The following is a 7,833-nucleotide window of genomic DNA, read 5'->3' as shown; positions in this document are numbered from 1 at the left end:
CTCCTCCCCCCTTCCTCACAATTTGGGGACCCCTTCCCGACCTATTGTTATTCCTTCCTCGACTTCTTCTCAGCCGTCTCCTCCTCCCCAATCTTCTTCTGAGCCAGAAAAGAAGAAGTGCAAGACTCTTGAGTCTAGCTCTTCTTTTGAAGGTGAGGCTAAAGTGGATGTGCCTCAGTTTGTTCGAAAGTACATCTATCCTCATACCCGTATAGGTATGGATGATGTTTCTATTCGGAACCACCTTACTATTCTGGCTCAGGAGAGTATCAGGGCAGCAGGGGTGTGCACGAAGTTCCTTGATATTTTTTTAGAAGGCTCCTCTTAGCTCTCTGGGTTCATCCTCGAGGGTTGAAGAGCTGCAGGGGAGGCTTCTCATGTATTAGGAGCATTAGAAGGCGCTGAGGGAAGAGGTCACCAAATTGAAGGAGGAAAGGGATGGCCTTCAGGAGAGTGAGCGGAAGTTGCAGGCTCGATGTAACATGGAGGAGAGCCTGAAGCTGAAGGCGCAGGAGAGTTATTCGAGTCTGTTTGAGGATCTCGTGGTGGTGAAGTCGAATTTGGTGAGAGCTCGGGAGGCTTATACCGAGTTGGAGGACTCCATTGCTGACGGAGCCGAGGAAGCCTAGAGGATCTTTAAGGAACAAGTCGGAGTTCTTGCTCCCGACTTAGATCTCTCTCCCTTGGATCCTGACAAGGTCGTTATTGATGGGGCTATAGTCTCTCCTCCCTCTCCCCAATATGTTACCGAGTCAGATTTGAAGACTCGGGGGCAGAGGATAATGGAGTCTCCTCCCCGACCTAAGGATGCTCTGAGTTCCTCGAAGGCTCCAGGAACCTCCACTCCTTCTCCTATGGACACTTCCCTTCCTGTTCCTGATGGCGCTCTTCCTGACTCCAGTGGTGCTCCGACTACTCCTCTCGGCTCTGGTGGAAATGAACTTTGAAAAATTGATTGTGGCTATATGGGGGCCCGGTGACAAACCCCATTTGTAGGGTTTATCTTGTATTGATTTTTGGGGATTTTATCACCTTTTACCCATATTTATTCAAGAAATAGCATGGTTTTGTATATTCTCCTTTAATTGTGCTTGAATGTGAAAACATGCTTTTTAGACTCAAAATAGCTAAATTTAATTCACCTTGATTCTATTAGATGCCTTGATATGTTTGTTAAGTGATTTAAGGTTTAGGAGGCAAAGATTGGATCAAGGGAATGAAGAAAGAAAGCATGAAAAGTTGGAGAACTCATGAAGAAATGAAAGAACCGGAAAGCTGTCAAGCCGACCTCTTTGCACTTAAACGACCATAACTTGAGCTACAGAGGTCCAATTGATGCGGTTCCAGTTGGGTTGGAAAGCTAACATCCGGGACTTCGAAACGATATAAGATTTTCCATAGTTGCATCGCGCATAGGGGCACGCACGCGCACAGTACGCGGACGCGCCGATGGTGGCACATGACCCACTTAATGCAAACGTGGCCAGCGATTTTAGAAGCCTTGTGGGCCCAATCCAACTCATTTCTGATGCTATTTAAGCCAAGGATTGAAGGGGAATCAACATAATTTTGCATACTTTTCATACTTTAGAAGTTAGTTACCATTAGTTTAGTTTTAGCTTAGTTTAGTAGTGAGAGTTAGTTTCTAGAGAGAGAAGCTCTCTCTTCTCTCTAGAATTAGGATTAGAATTAGGTTTAGTTTTTAGATCTAGGTTTTAATCTTTGCTTTCTTCCACTTCTATCTCTCAATTCTTTGTTGCTACATTCAATCTTCTTCTATTCCTTTGTTGTAATTTCCTTTATGTTGTTCTTATACTTTGTTGTAGATCTAGTATTGTTCCTTCTACATTCTTCCAATTCAATAAGAGGTAATTCATAATAAATGTGTCTTCTTTGCTTTTCTATTGTTGATCTCTTGTTTTTGTAGTTGTAGATTCCTTTAATTCTTGCATTTAATAATGTTTACTCCTCTTGCACTTTATGTATTTGTTGAAATGTCTCTTTTAGTTTTAGTGTAGATTTTGTTCCTCTTGGCCTAGGTAGAGTAATTAGTGACACTTGAGTTATCTAATTCCTTTGTTGATTGATAATTGGAGAGATTGCTAATTGGTTTGGAGTGCACTAAAGCTAGTCTTTCCTTGGGAGTTGGCTAGGACTTGTGGCTCAAGTCAATTCATCCACTTGACTTTCCTTTAATTAGTAAGGGTTAACTAAGTAGTAGCAATGAACAATTCTCATCACAATTGAGAAGGATAACTAGGATAGGACTTCTAGTTCTCACACCTTACCAAGAGCCTTTTATAGTTGTTAGTTTATTTTCATTGCCATTTACTTTTCATGCTTCTTATCCAAAACCCCAAAATAACTCATAACCAATAACAAGACACTTTATTGTAATTCCTAGGGAGAACGACCCGAGGTCCAATACTTCGGTTTATAAATTTTAGGGGTTTGTACTAGTGACAAACAACTTTTTGTATGAAAGGATTAGTGATTGGTTTAGAAACTATACTTGCAACGAGAATTCATTTGTGAAATTCTAAACCGTCAAAAATCCGTTCGTCAAAATGGCGCCGTTGCCGGGGACTTGCAATGGTGTTATGTTATTGGTTATTGTACATATGTGAATAGTGTGAATATCTTGCTTTTTGCTTTATTTGCTAGTTGTAGAATTTTGCTTCTTTTATTTTCTATTAGCTTTTGTTTTTATTTTATCTTTTCACCATGAATTCTCATTTTGGCTATGAATGTGATTACAACTATGTTGTAGGTGATGGGAGCTACAATGAAGATGTGTATCAAGGATGGGACAACCAAAGGTGGGAGGAGCCATATGCATATGATCAATCCCCATGGCAACAACCTCCACCAATGCACTATGAAGAAGAGCCATTCTATGATGCATACCAATCAAATGGCTATGGTGAATCTCCTTGTGATTTTCAAGAACCACCACCATATGCCTATGAGTCATATCCTCAACATGAACCTCAACCACACTCACAAGCCCATTTTCAACAAACACCTCCATATGACCATGATCCTTACCCACCATACCAACTTCCTTTTGAACCATATGAGCCATACATGGAACCACAATTCCAAGATTACTACTCCCAAGAACCACCTCAATACACACCACCACCTTACCAAGAAGAACCACCTTCCTATAATGAACCATTTCTCCAATATGATGAACCCTCCCATCCACCACAACCTCTAATGGATGAAACCCTCGATGTTCTTCTTCAAGGACAAGAGGAGATGACAAGGGATGTGCAACAATTCATGACCGCCTTGGATGAGGTGGTAAACCGGCTAGCATCCCAACTTTTGGACACTCAAGGAACTCCCATGGCTACATGTGGAGAATCTAAAGAGGAACATAGCATGAAGGAGAGATTGAAAACTCCAGTGGAAAAGGAGGAATGCTACTTTGTGTTAGAACAATTGGAGAAGCCTATGATTATTGAAGAAAAAGAAGAAATGGTTGAAGACTTAGGAGATGCGGAACCTCCATGGGAACCTAGAGTTATAGAAAACTCCTCCAAGAAGATTGAAGTTGATGTTGAGGAGGAATGTGCACAACCTCCAAGGCATATCCCATATGAAGACTTGGAAGGAGTGAAGCGAGAATTGAGTTCCCTTGGCGATGAAGATCATGCATCCAATCTTCTTGGTGAAGAATCCTTTGAATTTGAAGAACCTTCTCCTAATAAATTTGAAAGTGATATGAAGGTAGATTTCTCTCGTCCTCCCATTTATGATTTGAGTGATGGAGAAGAGTGGGATGAAAATGATGAACAAAGGATTGAAAGTGAAGAAGTTTGTAAAGAGGTGGAGATAGTCAAAGAAGAGCACAAGGGAATAAAACTTACAAGACCATTGGAGATGTCTCTTCCTAAGTCACCATCCAACATAACATTCAAGTGGGTAAAACCCTTATCTCTAATCTTTACCTTCTCACTTGAATATGGTTTGATTGAAAATGATGGTCAACTTAGAGCTCTTTGTGGAGTTAAGAGTAAGAGAGAGTTGTGTAGTGGTTGGAAACACCATTCTAAGTTCATGATGGTTGCATGCTCAAAGTTGAATGGCAATGGTTGGTGTAAAACCAAATGGCATGGGTCTAGGAGGTTGTTTGGAAGCTTCTTTGAGAATTCTAAGGTCATGCCACCCTATTGGAACCATGATGATCAATTTGAAGATGGGTGTGAAAACAAGATATGGGATCCCGGTTCGCTATGTGAAGACCAACTATGGGGATTCATATCTTGGGTAGAACTTTGCCCAAGCTTGATGAAGATGGTTGGAAATTCTGTCAACCAATTGAGAGGCAAAGATCCTTGGAGATTCAAGGATGAGTACAAACATAAACCACCATGACAATGAGCCCCTCAAAATGTCCAACTTAAGGACTTAAACTAAAAGTGCTAGGTGGGAGACACCCCACCATGGTAACCTCTTTCCATTCTCTTTTGGTTTTGTATAATAAGTGATTTGAGTTGCCATTGTAGGTAGATTTTCATTTCATATTGATTTGTTTGTAAAGATTGGTTGTTAGTATGTTGTATTCATTAGTAGTAGATGAATAAATCCTAAAATCAAATTGCATTTTTGTGAATTGTTTGATATTTGATTGAATAAAGAAGAGTTTTGGACATTATAGGGAGCTCTTGGGCATTTTTTCTGCTTTTTGGGCAAAAAAAAAAAAAAAACGGCCATCGGCGCGTTAGCACGCTGTGCGCGCGCGCGCACATTGCACTTCCGCAACTTCTGGTACAAAAACCAAAGAGTTGTGCGCGCGTTGTGCCAGCATTGTGCTTGGAGCACAAGCTCATCCACGCGTAAGCGCGCTGTGAGCGCGCGCGCGGATTGTCTCTGCTGCATCCACGCGTAAGCGCGCTGTGCGCGCGCGCGCGGATTGTCTCTGCTGCATCCACGCGTAAGCGCGCTGTGCGCGCGCGCGCGGATTTGCTCCCTGCTTTTTTCCTTCCTCCTTTCTCCTTCTTTCTTCTTCTCTTCTTTCTTTCTAATTTTTTTTTTCTTCTTCCTCTCTTAGAGAATTTTTTTCTTTTAATATAAATGAAATTTTTTTTTTAAAAAAAAAATAATAATAATAATATAATAATAAATAAATAAATAAATAAAATACTAAAAAAAAAATTTGTTTTTTTTTTCTCTCTTTTCCTCCATTTTCTTTTATTGCATTTGCTTATTTTCATTCATTGCATTTTAATTTTGTTTTTTTTTTACCTTGTTCTCATTTTATTTTCTAAGTTTTCCATTTTAATAATGGTGTTGAACTTTCCTACTCAATTGTTGAGACTTTCTTACATTATTTTGGTGCTTCTTGACTTGTTTGATATTATTGGGTGATGAAACTTTTAAATCAATGCTTCATCCTATATGACTTTTGTGTCTTTGTGCATTGATATGACCTCATATTGTCTTTCATGACCCACTTCTTCTCATTTGAACTTGATGCTCAACACACTCTTCATACTTTAACTTTACTCTTGCATCGAGCTTAATGATATGCCTTAGCTTACATTGTTTTCTCACTCACATGCTTAGCTAACATGTAGTAGGAAATCATACTCTTATTTGGCATTAGCCCCGCCTATGTTCTAATTGCCTTGATATCTTTGTTATAGGCTTAATTTTCTTTCCTTTTCTTTCCTTTTAGGTTGGCCACCAAGAAGGGAGAAAGGAAAAGCTTTTAAATGGGGCCCCAAACAAGTCCTCCGCGCAACCTTGTGAAGAAGCTCATCAATTGTAGCAACCCGTACACCTTGCTCTTCTTTGCATGCACCGAGGACGGTGCAATCTTCAAGTGTGGGGAGGTCGTCTGACCGATCTCCATGGGTAAAAATTTCCTTTTCAACACCAAATTTTTTATTTTCTTTAATTAGATTAGCTATTGCATTGCATGATAGGTTGCATGTTAGTTAGAATTTGTACATATTTTTACCACTTCTTTGTTATTAGGACTACTTGGTTAGGGTGATGATTTTCTTTCCAAGAAACCGTTTTAGGGTAACCTACCAATTTGAAAATTTTTGTTGAACTTGCTTGAAAGAATTTATTTTGGAACATGGTTTTTGAGCTAAGAACATAAGCAAGTGAGATTTTAGCCTAATGGTGTGGTTACATCTTATAACCACTTATTTTCCTTCTTGCGTGTAATTGTTCTCTTTCTATGATTGTAATCTTTGATTTGTTTGAATCTATATGTCCCATTATTCCTTGTATTCATGCATTTATATGATTGAGGTCATCATTTCATTAGCTCACTTATCCAAATAGCCTTACCTTTTACTCTCCTTTGTTAGCCGATTTTGAGCCTACGCTTAACCCACTTGTTCTTATTTTAGCACATTACAAGCCTTAAAGCGGAAAACAATGAATGTCCTTTATTTGGATCTTTGATTGGCTTAGGCTAGTGAGTGTGAGTGTCATCCAAGAGTGGGAAAACTTTGGGACATTGGTTGGGATAAAAGGGTGTTTGTGTTTTGTATTTTTATATTGGAGAATTGGTACATACTCATGTATTGATTAAATGTATAGACCTTATGCATTGATGTTCTTGTATATAGTTTGAAAGAAAAAGAAAAAAATGAAAAGAAAAAAGAAATAAAAGTGAAAAAGAAAAAAAGAAAATAAAAGAAAAAAAAATGTATATAGAAAAAGAAAGAAAAAAAAAAGCAATAAAGGGGACAAAATGCCCCAAAGTGAAGCTCAATAAGAATCAATGCATAAGTGTTGTGAAATGAAAAGAAAATGCATGAGTATGTGAAAAAGTGAGGAATGGGTAGTTAGATTAGTACTTAATTGTATAGGTCATTATATAGGTTAGGTGGGAAAGTTTAAGTTAATCAAAGATTCAAATCCTTAAGTCCACTAGCCATATATGATCCTACCTTGACCCTAACCCCATTACAACCTAAAGAAAAGACCTCATGATACATGTATGCATGCATTGAATAATTGTTGATTGTTAGAAGAAAAACAAATCTTGAAAAGCATGATTAGGGGAGAATTGAGAGAATCAACCCCAAACACCGAGCGACTAGAGTGCAAACACTTCCGGTGAGGGTTCGATGCTCAATTCCTTGATTTCCGGCTTTCACGAGCGTTCTTCTTGCAAGTCTACTTGAACTTCATTTTGATATTCGAATTGGTAGGATTCATGAATCGTTATATGATCTTGACCCTACTTGTGCATGTATGACTTGGAGGATTGATTTTTAACCAAGTAGGTAAAACCATTTTTTTGCATTTAGTTGTATCCATTTAGATAATTGCATATAGTTTATTTACATTGAATAAATGTTGATACCCTTTGTTTCTCTCTTGGCTTAAGCATGAGGACATGCTTGGTTTAAGTGTGGGGAGGTTGACAAACCCCATTTGTAGGGTTTATCTTGTATTGATTTTTGGGGATTTTATCACCTTTTACCCATATTTATTCAAGAAATAGCATGGTTTTGTATATTCTCCTTTAATTGTGCTTGAATGTGAAAACATGCTTTTTAGACTCAAAATAGCTAAATTTAATTCACCTTGATTCTATTAGATGCCTTGATATGTTTGTTAAGTAATTTAAGGTTTAGGAGGCAAAGATTGGATCAAGGGAATGAAGAAAGAAAGCATGAAAAGTTGGAGAACTCATGAAGAAATGAAAGAACCGGAAAGCTGTCAAGCCGACCTCTTTGCACTTAAACGGCCATAACTTGAGCTACAGAGGTCCAATTGATGCGGTTCCAGTTGGGTTGGAAAGCTAACATCCGGGGCTTCGAAACGATATAAGATTTGCCATAGTTGCATCGC

The sequence above is a fragment of the Arachis hypogaea genome, chromosome 15, assembly GCF_003086295.3.
Source record: "Arachis hypogaea cultivar Tifrunner chromosome 15, arahy.Tifrunner.gnm2.J5K5, whole genome shotgun sequence".
In the NCBI taxonomy this organism is placed as follows: domain Eukaryota; kingdom Viridiplantae; phylum Streptophyta; class Magnoliopsida; order Fabales; family Fabaceae; genus Arachis; species Arachis hypogaea.
Note: the sequence above shows the minus strand (reverse complement) of the source record.